The sequence below is a fragment of the Stegostoma tigrinum genome, unplaced genomic scaffold (genome assembly GCF_030684315.1).
Source record: "Stegostoma tigrinum isolate sSteTig4 unplaced genomic scaffold, sSteTig4.hap1 scaffold_50, whole genome shotgun sequence".
Taxonomy (NCBI): Eukaryota; Metazoa; Chordata; class Chondrichthyes; order Orectolobiformes; family Stegostomatidae; genus Stegostoma; species Stegostoma tigrinum.
The window spans coordinates 1,980,847-1,998,532 of record NW_026728430.1 but is presented as its reverse complement, the minus strand read 5'-3'; positions in this window follow the sequence as shown (position 1 = coordinate 1,998,532).

Below are 17,686 nucleotides of genomic sequence, written 5' to 3'. Positions count from 1 at the left end.
AAAGGTGAAAGTGACGGTGAGCCAGATAGAACAGTCAGTGTCTGCATAAAGCAGGACGGCGTGGATATTACACAAAGGGATGTACAACAGGAAATAAAACTGTTCCAGATAAACAATGGGAATGTGCCTCAGGATCAGGTCGAGGATAATGACCAGTAGATCCGCCACTGCCATGGCCCCCAGGTAACGTCTGACACATGGAGACAATCCACAATCTTTATAAAGCAGGACGTAGATCGTCACTATGTTAACTGTGAGGAAAGAAAACAAATAAATTCTTTGAAGATGTAACAAGTATGTTGGACCAGAGAAACCCAGTAGATGTTATCTATCTAGACTTCCAAAAGGCCTTTGATACAGTGCCTCACGGGAGGTTGCTGATCAAGATGAGGGCCCATGGGCTTCCAGGTGAGCTATTGGCTTAGATTGAGGATTGGTTCTCTGACAGAAAGCAGAGAGTTGGGATAAAAGGCTCTTTTGAACCAGTGATGAGTGGTGTCCAGCAGGGTTCAGTGTTGGGGCTGCAGCTGTTTACTTTATATATTACTGATCTGGATGAAGGGACTGGGGGCATTCTGGCAAAGTTTGCCGTTGACACGAAGATAGGTGGACAGGCAGGTGGTACTGAGGAGGTGGGGAAGCTGCAGGAAGAATTAGACAGTTTAGCAGAGTGGTCCAGGAAATGGCTGATGAAAATCATTGTGAGTAAATGTGACGTTTTGTAACTAGGAAAAAAAAGAATACATGCATGGACTATTTTGTAAACGGTGAGAAAATTCGCAAATCAGAAATGCAAAGGGATCTGGGAGTGTTGGTCCAGGATTCTCTAAAGGTTAACTTGCAGGTAGAGTCCGTAATTAAGAAAGTGAATGTAATGTTGTCGTTTATCTCAAGAGGCTTGGAATATAAAAACAGCGATGTGCTTCTGAGGCTTTATAAGGCTCTAGATAGGTCCCATTGAGAATACTGTGTCCAATTTTGGGCCCCACACCTCAGGAGCGTGTCCAGCGGAGATTCACACAGACGATCCCTGGAATGGTAGGTTTAACGTATGATGAATGGCTGAGGATCCTGGGGTTGTACTCATTAGAGTTTGGAAGGTTGAGGGGAGATCTAATAGAAACTTACAAGATAATGCATGGATTAGAAGGGGTGGATGCTTGGAAGTTGTTTCCGTTAGGCGGGGAGACTAGGACCCGAAGGGCACAGCCTTAAACTTAGAGGGGGTAAATTTAAAACTGAAATGAGACGACATTTCTTCAGCCAGAGAGTGGTGGGCTTGTGGAATTCCTTGCCGCAGAGTGCAGTGGAGGCCAGGACGTTGGATGCCTTCAAGGCAGACATCGACAAATCTTGATCTCGGAAGGAATCAAGGGCGATGGGGAGAGTGCAGGGACGTGGTGTTGAAATGCCCATCAGCCATGACGTAAATGGTGGAGTGGACTTGATGGGCCGAATGGCCTTACTTCCACTCCGATGTCTTATGTTCTTATGGTCTTAAATTGTACTTCAGCCTGGAGGCAAAGTTACCAGTTTGATTGAGGACCCAGTGACATTTTCAAATGTATCACTGATCAATTGAAAAAAAAATCAAGCTGAAATAACAAATAGTAGTGTGTCAATTTTTAAAACAAAAAACGTGACGTAAAGCATAAGAAACTCTCCCTCCCGAAAAAAACACAAATGCACATCCATAAGAACAAATGGTTTCTAAACATTCTCACAGAGTCGATCGCTCAAGAGCAGCCACAGGTCACTCCTTTACAGTTCCTGATAAGGAGGGTGAGGATATTGCCGTCCTGAAGGATTCTCTCCCAACTCCTTGAAGTCAAACAGAGTTTGGAACTTTCTGTCTTTTCATCTAAATTGTGGTCAATTTTCTGTTGTGAAGAAACATGAACACAGGGAAAATGTATTCACCCCTTTAACTGCCTGATGGGATTTTGAAACAGAGCCTCCTTCTCCACGGAACGGAATCTTTTCCCCCAAAATCTAAACTTTTGTTCAATTAACTGACATTTAATCATTCACAAATAGTTTTGGTTACAGAATGTTCCAGAGAATGTCATTAACAGAATGTGATGGAGTCATAAAGATCCACATCACAAGGGCCCTTCTGTCCATCAGTTTTGCTGAGATCCACTCAGCCTCGCGGTGGAAATCTCTCCCTAAACTCAACACAACTGGCAAACACAAATTAAAGGCATTGCCAGATCAGCTGAAGTGGTCAGTTATCTCACATTCTCAATCCACCTCACAGAACCAGCCCAGACACCATAAGCCCAGATGGAATATCTGTTCAGCATTGAGCCCTGTGCAGACCAGGCTAGTGTCCTGCTCAATACAACCCGGCAATTTGCCCAGAGTGGGACACTTTGCAGGCTTCAACAGTCAAATAGGTATCAGTCCAGCACGGGGAGGTGTGCAGATCACACCAGTGCCTTGATCTATAAATGCGGACCAGTTATCTCTCCAACACAGGGGCTGTGAAGTGAACACCACTGAACTGAACTGTAAACCCGGAGCAGTTACCTTCCCAGCGTGTAGATCTGTAGAGACCACACCAGTGCAGTGCTTGGTCATGCTGTGTTAAATCGCTGCCCAGCCTGGGGAAACTTGCAGCCCATGCTGGAAGTGACAGGATGTGCGGCTCCCATCCACTTACAGCTCCATATCTCCAATGTGCCATGACAAGGGGTGCCATGGGTGTGAAAATCACTGCCAGACAGAGACGGTGGGGAATCAGTTTAAATACAAACAAATGGGATGGGTTGGATATATAGACAGAGAGGGGGATATAGAGAGACAGTGTCATGGAAGGATGTGTTCACCAGTTTTAAATGCTGACATGTAGACATTTTGATAGCATCTTGCAACATGGGTCAGTTTTTCAGGAATAATACGTGAATAGGATATTGCTGTGAGTTCAGATAATGGAGAGTTTTGAATGTGCATTTGTTCTGCATTTGTGACTGAGAGTGTGGTGAGTAAATTCTTTGCCCCATTGCGCTGAATCTGACAATAATTTGTCTCAGTGACATTTTAATTGAGTGTGACAGAAGGATAGAGGCCAAGCTAGTTTTCTGTTGTGATCTTATCACACCCCTTTCATTTTCTACAGGCCCCACCACATGCCATTCCTCTCATTCATTGCCAGCCTGATTCTCCCACCCAGCATGGCTGGTAATAGTTCCCATTGCCTGGATGGCCGGGGTATTCCCTGAATCCTAGCGCAGATGCCATCTTTAAAAGGCTAACGGGCACACATTTGAACTTTCTTTGTTCGGACCCAGCCTGCACATTTTATCCCAAGTCTGGCAAATAAGGGGCATTGCGCCAAGATTTATGCACTAGCCTGCCCACCCACGGAGGTCCTGCTGGGTGGGCAAGCACAGAGGAGGGCCATTCTTTTAGCAGAGGAAGCCACACCACCAGACACACCAAGCATGGCCTCAGCTCACCACCCAGCGCAGTGCAGTACCTGCAGTCTGAAGAAATGTCCAGCAACACAAGACAAGCAACAATAACCTTCCCCGCTCTGTCAGGGTAAGTATCACCGTATTCTCCCTTCTCCATCTCTCTCTCTCTCTCTCTCTCTCTCTCTCTCTCTCTCTCTCCCACAAACACACACCTCCGCTACTCCCTCACACTGCAAATACTGTATGAATGCAACACTGTCGACTGATTCATTTCAGATACCTCACCACTTGCCCCTCACCTACACCATCACTAACAGCAGGGCCACACACATTCACATTCATTCCCTTCCTCCCTTAACCACAATCCAGGAGAAACAGCCTGGAATGGGACGGAAAGGGCCAAGCAGGGCGGTGGTGTTCCCCATATCATTTCCCTCACCCACCTTCCCCCACCGCGTGGGGAGGGCCCTGGAATGATCCGGAGAGAACGAGGACGACCCGTGTGGAGATTTCAAAATATACACGTCCCACCAACCGAGTAAGGAGCAATGTTCAGTGAAGGGTAATTCTCACTTTAAACCCACTGTCAGTTCCATTCCCACCTGGCACAGCTTAGAAACCGTGCCCCTGATGCCATCTCCCTTTTATATCGAGCCGGTACAAATGGAATCCCCACGGTCTCGGTGGGCAGGAGGGTGGGCTCACAACACATCGTCTCCACCAGCTCCCAGGAAGGGAGCATGGAGTCTCCCTCCTACACCTCCTCCTTCAGACAGCTCAGATACTGAAGCTAACCTGTAATATTTACTAGTCTCCCAACTTGTCCTTCCATCTTCAATAATCAAGCATTGAAAATCTCACAGAGTCACAGTCCCCATGGAACAACTGAAATACTGTCACACTCACTGGAGAGAGCAAATACTGATGTACTCACATGGAGTGACTCAAATAATGAACTGCTGTCCACGGAATAACAGGAATCCTGACACACACCAAATGGAATGAATGAAATATTGACAAAGCACAGAGCCAGAGAAATTCTGATAGGCTCCCCTTATTTGTGTAAGTATCAGTGTATTTGTGTGTGTATCTGTGTGTCTCTGTGTGGGTCAGGTCTGACAGTCTCTGTGCTGTTTGATGTGAAGCAATGCCACCCTCTGCTGGTCTCCACACGCCACTGCACAGGCAGCAGCAGAGGATGGGAACCATCAGGGATTTATTCAGAGAGGGCCTGGGACGGCAGCAGCTCACAGCACAATCCAAACAGATTTCTTCTTTATGTACTTATCGAAATGTCTTTTAAATGTTCTAACTGTATCCACTTCCACCATTTTGTCTCGAAGTTTATTCCATACACTGAACAACTCTCTGTAAAATAACTGCCCCTTGTCTTTGAAACGGTTTGTTCCTCAAATCTTAAATTGTCCCCATCGTCTTGAAATACTCCACCCCCAAGAAAAGATAACTGACATTCAACTTATCTGTTCCCCTCATGATCTATAAGCCTTAGTCAGTTCACCCCTTAACCTCCTATGCACAACAGAGATAAGTCCAAGCCGATCCAACAGCTCCATGTAAATCAAACCATCCGTTCCTAGTGAAATCGTGGTAAATTTCTGAAAAACCCAATCCAGATTAATATTACCCTTCGTATAACAGTGCGACTGGAACTGGACACAGTACTTCAGAAGATGCTGCCCCTACATCCTTTACAACATGAAAATGACATCCCAACTCGAAAACTCAAACGTCTGAGCACAGAAGGTAGCGAACTAAATACCTTCTGAAACAGCCTGTCTATATGTGACACAGACTTCAAAGACTTATACCTGATGGGTGAGCCTCTGTTCTGCAACACTACCAAAGGTCCTCATTTAAATTGTATAAGTCCTGCCCTTGTTTGTTTTGCCAAAAACAATGCCTCACATTTATGCAAATTAAACACAATCTGCCACACCACAGCCCAGTGAGTGATATTCCCACCCCCCGACACAACCCTGACATGTTTTGAAAGACCTTCCCATCTCCAGAAGGCCTACAAACTCCGGTCTTTATTTTACCAAGACCCTGAGCTTGGTTACCCTTGTGCGGGCACAAACAGGGGGCTGGGGGTAGATTGCAGACCAGCCGGTGTGAGGAGGCTCATTTTCTTCAGGGATGAGGGATTGCCATGGGTACCTGGATGGGCCCTACTTATGCCTGTCTCTTCATGGGGTACGTGGAACATTCCTTTTCCAGTCCTATTCTACGCCCCCACTCACACCTCTTTCTCCAATGGATCGAGGATATTATCAGCACTGCTTCTCCCTCTTGTCTGGATTTGGAAAGCTTCACATATTTTGCTTCCAATTTCCACCCTGCCTTCACTTTCACCAGGTCTATCTCTGACCCCTCCCTTCCCTTCTTCAACATTTCTGTTTCCACTTCTGGGGACTGGCCACTAGTATCCAAAACAAACCCACAGGGTCCCACAGCTTCCTGGAATATACATCCTCACATCTCACTTCCTGTGAAGACTCCATCCCATTATCTCAGTTCCTCCGTCTCCATCGCATAGTTTCAGTTGAAGCCAGCTTCGACAAGGGCGACTCCGACATGTCCACCTTCTTCCTCAATCAAGGATTCCCCAGCTCCATTGCCGACAGGGCCTTCGACCAAGTCCGACCCATCTCCCACACTTCTGCCCTCACTCCTTCTCTTTCCTCTGCAACAGTGATAGGGCTCCCCTTATCCTCACCTACCATCCCACCAGCATCCACATCCAGAAGATCATCAGACACCAAATCCACCACTTTCAACGAAATGCCAGCACCAGACAAATATTCCCCTCCCCTCCCTTGTCTGCCTTCCTCAGAGATCATTCTCTCTGGGATATCCTGGCCCACACTTCCTTCACCCCCAACACATCCCCACTGCCCGACGGCACCTTCCCCTGCAACCGGCGAATGTGCAACACCTGCCCTTTTACCCCCTCCCTCCCCAGTTTCCATGGGCACAGACATACCTTCCAGGTGAAGCAACACCTCTTCTGTACTTCCAAGAATCTGGTCTATTGCATTCGCTGCTCACAACGTGGTCTCCTCTACACTGGGAAAACAACGTGTAGACTTGGTGACCGCTTCACAGACCATCTCCGTTCTGCTCGCAAAAAAAGACCCGGAACTACCTGTTGCCTGCCACTTCAATGCACGATTCTGCTCCCTGGACAGTATCTCTGTTACCGACTTGCTGCAGTGTTCCAGCAAAGGCCTGCACAAGCTGGAGGAGCAACACCTCATTATCCACTTGAGGACACCACAGCCCTCCAGACTCAACACTGAGTTCAATAATTTTAGGCCTAAACTGTCCCATGTCCCAGGCCCACCCAACACACCAGGTTTTGTTTAAAATATCCTGCCATTACACACTCGCTGTTGTTCGTCACTAACAGTCCCTATTAGCAACTACTCACCCTCCCATCCTGATCGTTATCAACTCTTTCATCTGTCCAACTTCTTTCTCTCTCTTTGGGCTCTATCCTATTGTTTAATCTCTTATCCTACCCATTTCCCTATTTGCAGCAAAAGAACTGACATTTTCCTAGCTGCCATCACTTCTGAGTAAGGGTCTCTGGATCCCAAACATTAACTCTTTTTTTCCCTTCACAGATGCTGACAGACCTGCTGAGCTTTTCCAGCAGGTTTGTTTTTGTTCCTGGCATATAATTTTTCACATTTTAACATGTAATGGTTTTAGGAGGAGGGCAGTCACACATTAGAGGCGGAAAATAGTGATCTTCAATATGATCTTTTGGGATTGGCAATTATGCTATTTTGTCATGCCTGGTGTTGAATAATGTCTTATTGAGATTCTTCACAGTGCAGTATATGTCAGCAGAACTATTTTCCCGAACATTGCAGTCTGTAATTATAGCAGGAACTGCCGACGCTGGAGAATTTGAGATAACAAGGTGTAGAGCTGGAGGAACACAGCAGGACAAGCAGCATCAGAGGAGCAGGAAAGCTGTCGTTTTGGGTCTGGACTTTTCTTCAGAAATAGGGGAGGGGAAGAGGATTCTGGAATAAATAGAGAGACAGAGGGGGAGGCGGATGGAAGAGGGAAAAAGGAGCAGATAGGTGGAGAGAAGACGGACAAGTCAAGGAGGTGAGGATGGAGCCAGTAAATGCGAGTGCAGGTGGGGAGTTAGGGTGGAGGTTGGTCAGTTAAGCAAAGACAGGCAGGTCAAGGATGACACTGGGAGGGAGGAGGTGAGAGTAGGGGTCTGAGGTTTGAGGACTGGATAGGTAGGATAAAGGATGGACAGGATGGGGAAGCAGGGGCAAGCTGGGCTTTATGATGCAATTGGGGGAGGAGAGATTTTGAAACTTGTGAAATCCACAGTGATGCCATTGGGCTGTGGGTTCCCAAGTGAAATATGAGGTGCTGTTCGTATAAACTTCGAATGACATCATTGTGACACTGGAGGAGTCCTAGGATGGCCATGTCATCTGAGGAGTTGAAGTTATTTGCGATTGCTATGTGCAGTCATTCGTTGTGAACTGAGTACAGGTGTTCCACCACGTGGCCTCCAAGCCTCTGCTTGGTTTCCCCGATGTAGGAGAGGCCACACCAGGAACAGGGGATACAGTATAATACATTAACGGATGTGCAGGTGAATATCTGTTTGATGTGGAAGGCTTTCTTGGGGCCTGGAATAGGGGTGACAGGGAAGGGGTAGGGGCTAGTGCAATACTTCCTGTGTTTGCAGGGGAAAGGTCCAGGTCAGGTGGAGCTGGAGGGGAGTGTGGAGTGGACAAGGGATTCATGGAGAGACTGGTCTCTCCAGAAAGCAGACAAGGGTGAAGAGGGGAAAACTGTCTTTGGGAGCAGGTGGCAGAAGTGTCGGAGGATGATGCATTGGATCCAGAAGTTGGTGGGGTGGTATGTGAGGAAAAGAGGCATACTGTTTTGATTTTAACTGAGGGGAGCGGTGTGAGGGATGAGTTGCAGGACACATGAGAGATGCGTTTTCGACCACTGTGGTGGGGAAGTTGCGGCCCTTGAAAAAGAAAGATTTCCGAGATTTCTGGGAGTGGACTGCCTCATCTCAGGAGTAGATGTGGCAGAGGCGAAGGAATTGGAAATAGGGGATGGAATTTTTGCAGGAGGGTGGGTGAGATGAGGTGTATACGAGGTAGCTGTGTGAGTCATAAGATTGAAATGGATATCAGTTTCCAGGTGGTTGCCAGAAATGGAAACAGAAGTCCAGGAAGGAGAGAGAGGTATTACAAGTGGTCCAGATAGACTCACGTTTGGGGATTGAAGGTGTTGGTGAAGTTGGTGAATTATTCGACCTCCTCATGGGAGCACGAGGCAGCGCTGATACAATCAGCTATATACAGCAGGATGAGGTGGCAGATAGGGCCAGTGTTGATTTGGGACAGCGATTGTTCCACATAGCCTATAAAGAGGCAGGCAAAGCTTGGGCCCATGCAGGTACCCATGGCCAATCGCTTCATCTGTCGGAAGTGGGAAGAATTGAAGGAGCAGTTGTTAAGGGTGAGGACGAGTTCAGCCTAGCAGACGAAGGTGTCAGTGGAGGGGGACTGGTTGGACTTGCGGAACAGGAAGACGTGGCCATCTGCATGGGGTTTGCATGTAAATAGGGATGGACGTCCATGGTGAAAATGAGATGTTGGGGACCAGGGAATCAAAAGTTTTGGAGAAGGTGGAGGGTTAGGGTGGTGTGACGGATGCTGGTGGGGAGTTCCTGGACCAAGGAGGACAAAATTGAGTGGAGGTAAGTTCGGTGGGGGAGAAGCAGGCGGAGACTATGGGTCGACCAAGGCAGTCGGGTTTGTGGATTTTGGGAAGGATATTGAAGCGGGCGGTGCGTGGTTGGGGAACGATGAGGTCGGAGGCTGTGGGTGGGAAGTTCCCTGAGATGATGAGGTTGTGGATGGTTTGGGAGATGGCGTATTGGTGGTCGGTGGTGGAGTCATGAGCAAGGGGGCAGTAGGAGGAGGTGCCAGAGAGCTGGAGTCTGGCCTCAGCGATGTAGAGGTCAGTGCACCATACTATAACTGAGCTGCACTTGTCCATGGGTTTTGAAGTGATGTTGGGATTGGAGCACTTGGAGCGGAGGGCTGCATGCTCTGTCGGGGTGAGATTGGAGTTGGTGGGAGGGGTGGAGAGATTGAGGCTATTGATATCACAACAGCAGTTGGAGATGAAGAGGGAGGGTTGGAGGCCTTGTAGTGGTGTCCAGAAGGAGGGAATGTGTTGGCGGTAGGAGAAAGGACCAGTAGAAGGAGGGTTTCAGATAATAACTATTAAAGCTGGAAATTATAGCCAAGCAATTAAAGATGTTAATAGTTTATTTCAATGGCATAGTACGTGCCCTCAACATCCTGTCGTTGAGGCAAGTACCTTGCATTTGTTCAACACTGAAAAATCTTCCCTGTGTAATTCAGTAAAATTAACCAGAATTTGATAAATCCAAACTCAGCTGAAAGCTGGCAGGCAAAATGTGACTCAAAATCTGGGCATGACTTTGGTCTTGTGTAATCGGTTGCGCAATGTCTCTGTGCAAGAGCTCTGGATTTGATTCCCATCCCTGAACCTGTGGTAATGTCACTATCTGTGGACTGAAAGTTCTGAATTCAAGTCATGCCAGTCACAGCCTGTCAGAACAGGCTGATGAGCAAATATACAGGAGAGTAATGTTGCAGGTTCACGGGCCATCGCAGTGCGGTGGAAGTGTCTCCACCTTTGGGTCCTCAGGTCTACATTCAAATTCCACAATTTTGTTTCATAAAATGTCTGAACAAATTCATTAAACATTTTCTAGAATTATGACTCGATTGAGAAGGAAGCGGTATCAGTGTTGAATTTCAGAATTCAGGCCCGGGATAACAGAAAGCACAGCCATTCGTGTTGATTGGAGTAAAATGTGCGCCTTATATGTGTTTATAAAATCATGGAGGGCATGGATAGGGTGAATAGTCAGGGTCTTTTTGCCAGAGTATGGGGAGTCAAACATTAAACACAGGTTTAAGGTGTGAGTGGAAAGATTAAAAAAAAACATAAAAATGAATTGCCAGATGAAGTGCCAGAGGCTTGTAAAAACACCATTTCAAAGGTATCTGGATGGGTATATGAATGAGAAGCGTTCAGAGGAATATAGGACAAATGCTGGCAAATAGTACTAGGTTAATTTCAGATACCTGGTCAGCATGGACATGTTGGACCAAAGGATTTGTTCCCATACTGTGCATCTTTATGATTCATACATCCAATTGATCAAGATCTCTTTGTAATCTTGGATAACCTTCCCTGTAAACGGCTCAAATAATCTCAATGTCAACCATAAACTTGCTAACCATACCTTCTATCATATTCATCTAAATCATTTATTTAAATGAAAAAAAAAGATGTAATTCCAGCACCGATCCCTTTGGATCACTGCTAATCACAGGCTTCCAGTCTGAAGGACAGACCTCCATGACCACCCTGTCTCCCGTCATAAAGCAGACAGACACACACACACACACACACACACACACACACACACACACACACACACACACACAGAGAGAGAGACACACACACACACACACACCACACACGCACGCACGCACACAGAGACACACACACACACGCACGCACGCACGCAAGCACGCACGCACACACACACAGACACACACACACAGACACACACACACACTCACACACACACGCACGCACGCGCACACACGCACACACACGCGCGCGCGCGCGCACACACACACACAACACACACACACACACACACACCACACACACACACACACACACACACACACACACACACAGAGTGGCACCCTATGTATTTAAGACAGAGTTTGATACGTTTTGATTAATAAGCAAATCGAGTGTTAGAGTGAGATTGCAAAAGAACTGTTTTGAGAAACATGTCAAGCATAACCGATCATCAGAGCAGGCTTGATGGGCCAAATGGCTAATGCTGTTCCAATTTTCCCTGCTGTCTGGTCTGATGGTATCGGGAATATTTTCCCAAGAGAGTGGTGATGGGTGAGATTGATAAATACTTTACCGAACAGAGTCAATCGGAATACAGAATAGGCTTGAGGGGATGAAGGGCCTACATCTGCTTCTATTTGTTGTTGTCTTTAAAGACGAGATAACTTGCTGTGAGGTTAACACACTTTAAGGAGTCTCCCAATTATGTTTGAGATAAAAATATATCTTTATGTTTAATATTGTGCTGTCTGTGGTGTTCTCATCCCCAGGGAACATTGAAGACTCGGTTATAAAAGATGTTTAATGCAGACCTCAACTGAGCTTTGATGATCAGCAGAGTCAATATTTATTAGCAATAAACGGGAAAGGGGTGTTCAGCAAGAAACAGATCAGCCATCATCTTTCGAAATTGAGCCGCAGGCTCGAGGGTCCGAATGGCCAACTGCAGTTCCTATTCTGTGTGTTGTTCTGGCATTCCACACCTTGAAGCTGCTCCAGAGGAAAAGGAAGTCCCTATTCAAACAGCCATGGTTGTTACAATGAGATAGGAGATCATTCTTCTCCCCGCCAGAGTTACACAGGACTGGAATGAATTACTCAGACATAGCGTCAGAGAGACACAGAGATAATCAACATGAAAACAGGCCCTTCGGTCCAACTCGTCCATGCTCCCCAGATATCCCAAATAAATCTCGGCCCATTTGCCAACATTTGGACTGTAACTCTCCAAACACTTACTAAACATATACTCATCCTGATGGCATTTAAATGTTGTAATTGCAGCAGTCTCCACCACTTCCTCTGGCAGCTCATTCCATAAACACACCACCCTCTGCATGAAGATGTTGCCCCTTAAATCCCTTTCAAATCTTTCCCCTCTCTCCTTAAAGCTGTGCCCTCTTATTTTGGACTCCCCCACCCTGGGGAAAAGACCTTGGCTGTTTACACTCCTGTGTCCCTTATGACTTTGCAAACGTCTGTAAGGTCACTCATCAACGATATTTTATTTTATTGTGTACCAATTGTGGCAATTTTTCCACACAGCACCCACAGGCAAAAATGAAATTAACCATAAGCTTATCTAAATTTGTGACGTTCTTAAAGGGACAGAAGTTAACCAGACTGATCAGAAATCTTCCCTCCTCCTCACTATATTTCCGGGGAAAATTGAACACCTTATTGAGAGGGCAGACAAAATTTATTGCTGCATCTGAAAGACAGCATTTTCGACCGCGCAGCATTCTGCTCAAATGTCAGTCTACGTTCTGTGCTTGTTTTTTTTTAAATTCTCAAGGATCAGAATCATTGACAGTACAAACTCTACCTGATGATCTGACAACAAATAGCCCTAATAGTTTATTGCCGAGCTCAGAAACAACTCGACAACCAGCTGCACACCACAGGAGAGGCCCTGCAACTTTTCTTGGCTGCTACACAGCGAGCCCTGGTAAGCTAACAAGAAATGCAGAGCACAGATAATTATTTATTTTCAGTTTGGAAAACTGCAACTAATGGAATTCCTCAAGAATCAATCTGAGGTCATCAACAGTTTACAAACTAGATTACTGGTTTGGATCAAGGGTTGATCGGATTAGAGCTCAATTTGCTAGTACACCAGCATAGCCACCCAATAAGATGTCAAGTGGAGGCAGAGCATCTACAACGGGCTACAGACAGGGGATGAGAATGAGCAAACTTTTGGCATTACAAATGAAACAGTACAGTGTGGGTTATGGGAAGTTTGTGTTTTGAGGAAAGGATAAAACAGCAGTAAATTATATGACTGCAGAAGGAACACAGAGGTCAGTGCTATAGAGGGATGTGTGTGTCCTGGTACATAAATCATGTAACATTATTCTGAAAATGTCACAAGTGATTTGGAAAGTGAATTGAATGATGTTGGTTCTTGCAAAGGGTGCCGGGTATGATCTTAGGCATGTTTCCCTGCATCTGTACAGGGCATTGCTGAGACCACATTCGATGCTCTATGCGTAGTTATGATGCCCTAAACTGAAAAAAAAAACACAATTCAGTTTGAAAATTTTCAAAGATGATTCTCTATATGCTGCCCTGGGATGAAGGCATTATGTTCTGGAGGATTAACAGCTCAGGCCTGAGAACGAGAAATGTTCTTCCTGACTATATAAGATTTTGAAGAGTGTGTAGCTGGTGAGTACCTGATGGATATTTCCTCACGTATGGGAGAATAAAACTGAGGAAGTCATTTAAAAATAAAACAGATTCAGAGGGAAGTTCACTTGGCATGAAACATTAACTCTGATTTCTCTGCATAGATGCTCCCAGCCTGCTGAGCTTTTCTGTGTTTATTTAGGAATAAGACGCATTCATTTTAACACAGATATTGTGAAGACATAAAACATTTTATTTCTAAATTGTTCAGACACATATAAACATATATTTAAATCAAGTCGGCCCTATTGTTGCAGAGGAAATGTCTCTGTGTACGACAGCAGCAGTGATGCACTGACATGGAGCAGGAAATGTGGCGGAAACATATAGTTTGGACAAAGTTCAAGGAGACCTCACATGATCCAGATGACATTATTTTGTGACTCAACTCAGAGAGGGAAAAATAATGTAACCTCACTGTTTAGCAACGGCCTATTGCTCCCTCTCTCTTTCCTTCTTCCCATCACAGCAATGTATGAGAGCTAAACACCGATCTAATTTTTCCAAAGCGTTATGCCATCGTCTAATGCTTTAAAATCTAAAATTTTAAATTTTAAAATCTTTAAAATCTAAACACAGCTCTAGAATCTAAACTGTTCAATGAAACTGTCATTTGATGGCCATCGACGGGTTATGCTGAAACCAGTGACACAAAGCTGTGACCACCTCATTCTAGAATCAAACTGGTTTCACATTTTGCAACTGGCATAGGTCCAGGTAGAGATAAGAATAAATAAACAATCAAAGTTTTCGTAACTGCAAGTGTGGCCAGAAGAGAGTTGCAATAGGAAAGATGTAGATGATGGTTTATTCAGAAACAGCACTGAGGCAGAAGTGAACACTGGGAATATTGGTGGTGATAAAGGGAATATTCTAATATAACTAAGCTCAGGGCAAAATGGGCCACTTGTGGTTCTGAACACTTTTGTTCCACCTTGGGTGTTTGTAACTGAAAGTGAAAAAAAAAAGCCAAGGAATAAGAATAGAATTTGTAATTGCCAGTGAATGCAGTAGTTTGCATCTTTGCCAGATACACATCATAGAAACTGAGGTGCTGTTCACAAAGTCTTACGGAATAAATAAATGGATGGAGGTAGAGAGACTTACCAGGAACACCAACAATAGCGAGGATGGGATAGTAACCCGCTTGAATAACCATCAGTACAGCTTCTATCCGCCATGTTAACGGTATCTGATCGAAGGAAAGCCAGTAAAGGCCATCGGATAAACCCCTGTCCATTGTTGGAACATTCCAATTATATTCCTCTCAGATTGTGGTACGTTGTTGTAACATTCCCATGTATGGATTTAAGAATCTGACCCATAATCAGAACATCCCAATCTGCTGTTCACAGATTCTGATCTCTCCCTGTCTCTGGAGCTGCTGATCACAATCGTGTTGAGGTTGTGCCACCGATACTATGACATAACGCTTTGGAAGAAACCCCTAATTAATAGAAGAGGGAAAACCCTCCAGTGATACAGTTCATATCCATGGAGACTGATATTAATTCGAGTCACGGAACAAACAGCTCAGGTTAACCCCTTTCAATCTGACACTTTTAATGTAACAACAATACCTGGTCTGGGTGGGATGATGACATCGCCTGCTATTGGTCTGAATGCCCACCTCCAATTACTCACACAATGACAGAGATAGAGGAGAAAGGTGATGCTTTCTCTGCACAGGCTCGATGATTCTGCTGTGTTATCCACATGCAATGTCACATGTAACCGTTTCCCTAAGAGCGAATCGAGAGGCTGTTACTGCACTGATGTCTCCTCCACCACAACAACTGCCAAACTAAACACTGTCTCTGGCCACAACTGCCTGGAGAAAGACTCGAAATGTGGGTTTCACTGAACTTTCCTCTCATTGCCCTAATAAGGCAACATTTTATCTTTGACACAATACTTTCAGTAATTTGCTTCGAAAGTTGCAAACATCTCTTTTTGCAGTTTATACAGTTTTTCATTACCGATGTTTTCTTCATAGACAGGATAATATAAAACGCAGAGATTAAAAAAAGCAAAAATCTCACTGAAGGAATGGTGAGTGACAATGCAAACAAAACATAATGGTTTGGAATGGAACGGAGGAGAAATGATTTTATTTATACTGTGTAATCAGTGTGTGTGTGTGTGTGCCACTAGATGAGATTGTTCAAATATACTCATGACTAGCGAGTTTTGAGAAGATTTGTAGCTCAGGTTGAGGTTCTGGATGTGAGTTTGCTCGCTGAGCTGCAAGGTTCGTTTTCAGACGTTTCATCACCATTCTAGGTAACATCATCAGTGCGCCTCCAGTGAGGCGCTGGTGTTATGTTACTCGGACCACTTGGCATCATGGTAGCTCACAAACCCACCAACACACTAAAACAGCAACTAATGGACTCAAAGGACCCTATACAGACAACAAGCAAAACGAACGTCATCTGCAAAATGCCTTGCAAGAACTGTGACAAACACTACGTTGGACAAACTGGCAGAAAGCTCGCCACCAGAATACATGAACATCAACTAGCCACAAAACGACATGACCCACTATCACTCGTATCCTTACATACAGATAAGGAAGGACGCCACTTTGATTGGGACAACACATCCATCCTAGGACAAGCCAAACAGAGACACGCAAGAGAATTCCTAGAAGCATGGCATTCCAACCGGAACTCCATCAACAAACACATTGATTTGAAGCCAATCTACCATCCCCTGAGAAAAAGTACAGGAAATGACATCACCAACGCAGGAAATGACATCGACAACCCAAGGAAACCTAAACAGACAAATAGAAAGCGGGACATAACACCAGCACTTCATCGGAGGCTCACTGATGATGTTACCGAGAATGGTGAGGAAACATCTGAAAACTAACCTTCCACCTCAGCGAGCAAACTCACATCCATGCACACGACATTCAGAGTTATTAATGGAGACATGGTGAACACAATATGATGCAGTTGATATGACCTTGTCTTGTTTGTGTCCTGTTCACATTACACTCAATAGGGAGGACCCATCTCCCCAATTCACACTTTTATTTACTCCCATTGTACATCTGCTTCTCTTTCACGGCAAATAAAAGGTCATTTGTATTTTGCAGTGCGCCCCCAAACACTCTGTTTTCTGTCACCCCTCCTCCACCTCTGCCAAGGTATTAAAAAGATCATTTTCCAATCCTTTTCAGTTCTGAAGAAGGGTCACGCTGGACTTGAAACCTTAACTCTGTTTCTCTGTCTCCTAGACCTGCTGAGTTTCTCCAGAAATGAATCGGCACTGAATGAATTTTCAACAAAACAAAGCACCATGCATGCTGGAAATCTGAAGCAAGAAAAATTGCTGCAGAAACTGGGAGCTTTGAAAAGGCATCATTGGGTCCAACAGCTTCACTTTGCTTTCACTCTGCAGATGCTGCCAGACCTGCTGAGTTTTTTCAGCAATTTGTGTTTTTGAATAAATTCTGAAAAAGTCTGTCAAAGTTACTCAAACGCCCTGTCCAACATTGATCCCCAAGCACTGAGGAGTGAGTGTCAGCGCAAGGTGCACAAATGCATTGGTTCCAAACGACATAACGCTGGCATCACCGACACTGCAGAGCTCTTAATCATGGTCAGGGAGAGAAACATTCACTTTAAAAACCTTCCTACAGTGTGGAAGCAAGTCCTCCAGCCGAACAAGTCCACATCCCGGATGCAGTGAAGCAGCAGTGCTAACCACTGAGCCACGGTTCTACCCAAAATGCCCCTACTCTAAGGGAAAAGATTCAGATGAATGGTGAAAGGGTTTTGAGGAATGTGACGAATTGGAGGCGGAAAATCATGGAAAGACCCTCAAAGTAACGAGAATATTGAAATGGAAGTGTTGCCACATCATAAACAAAGTAGGCTACTGCATACAAAGGTGATGGGGTCTCAGTCTGAACTGGGAGACATCACATTGCACTCATTGCAGCTCAAAACTGGGCATCTATGTAGTGATGGAAACCACAGCAGCAGCAGCAGAAGCAGAATTGTATTCCACCAGAATCTGTAGCTTTCTGTACCGGATGTTCCCTCAGTCTATGGTTCCCATGA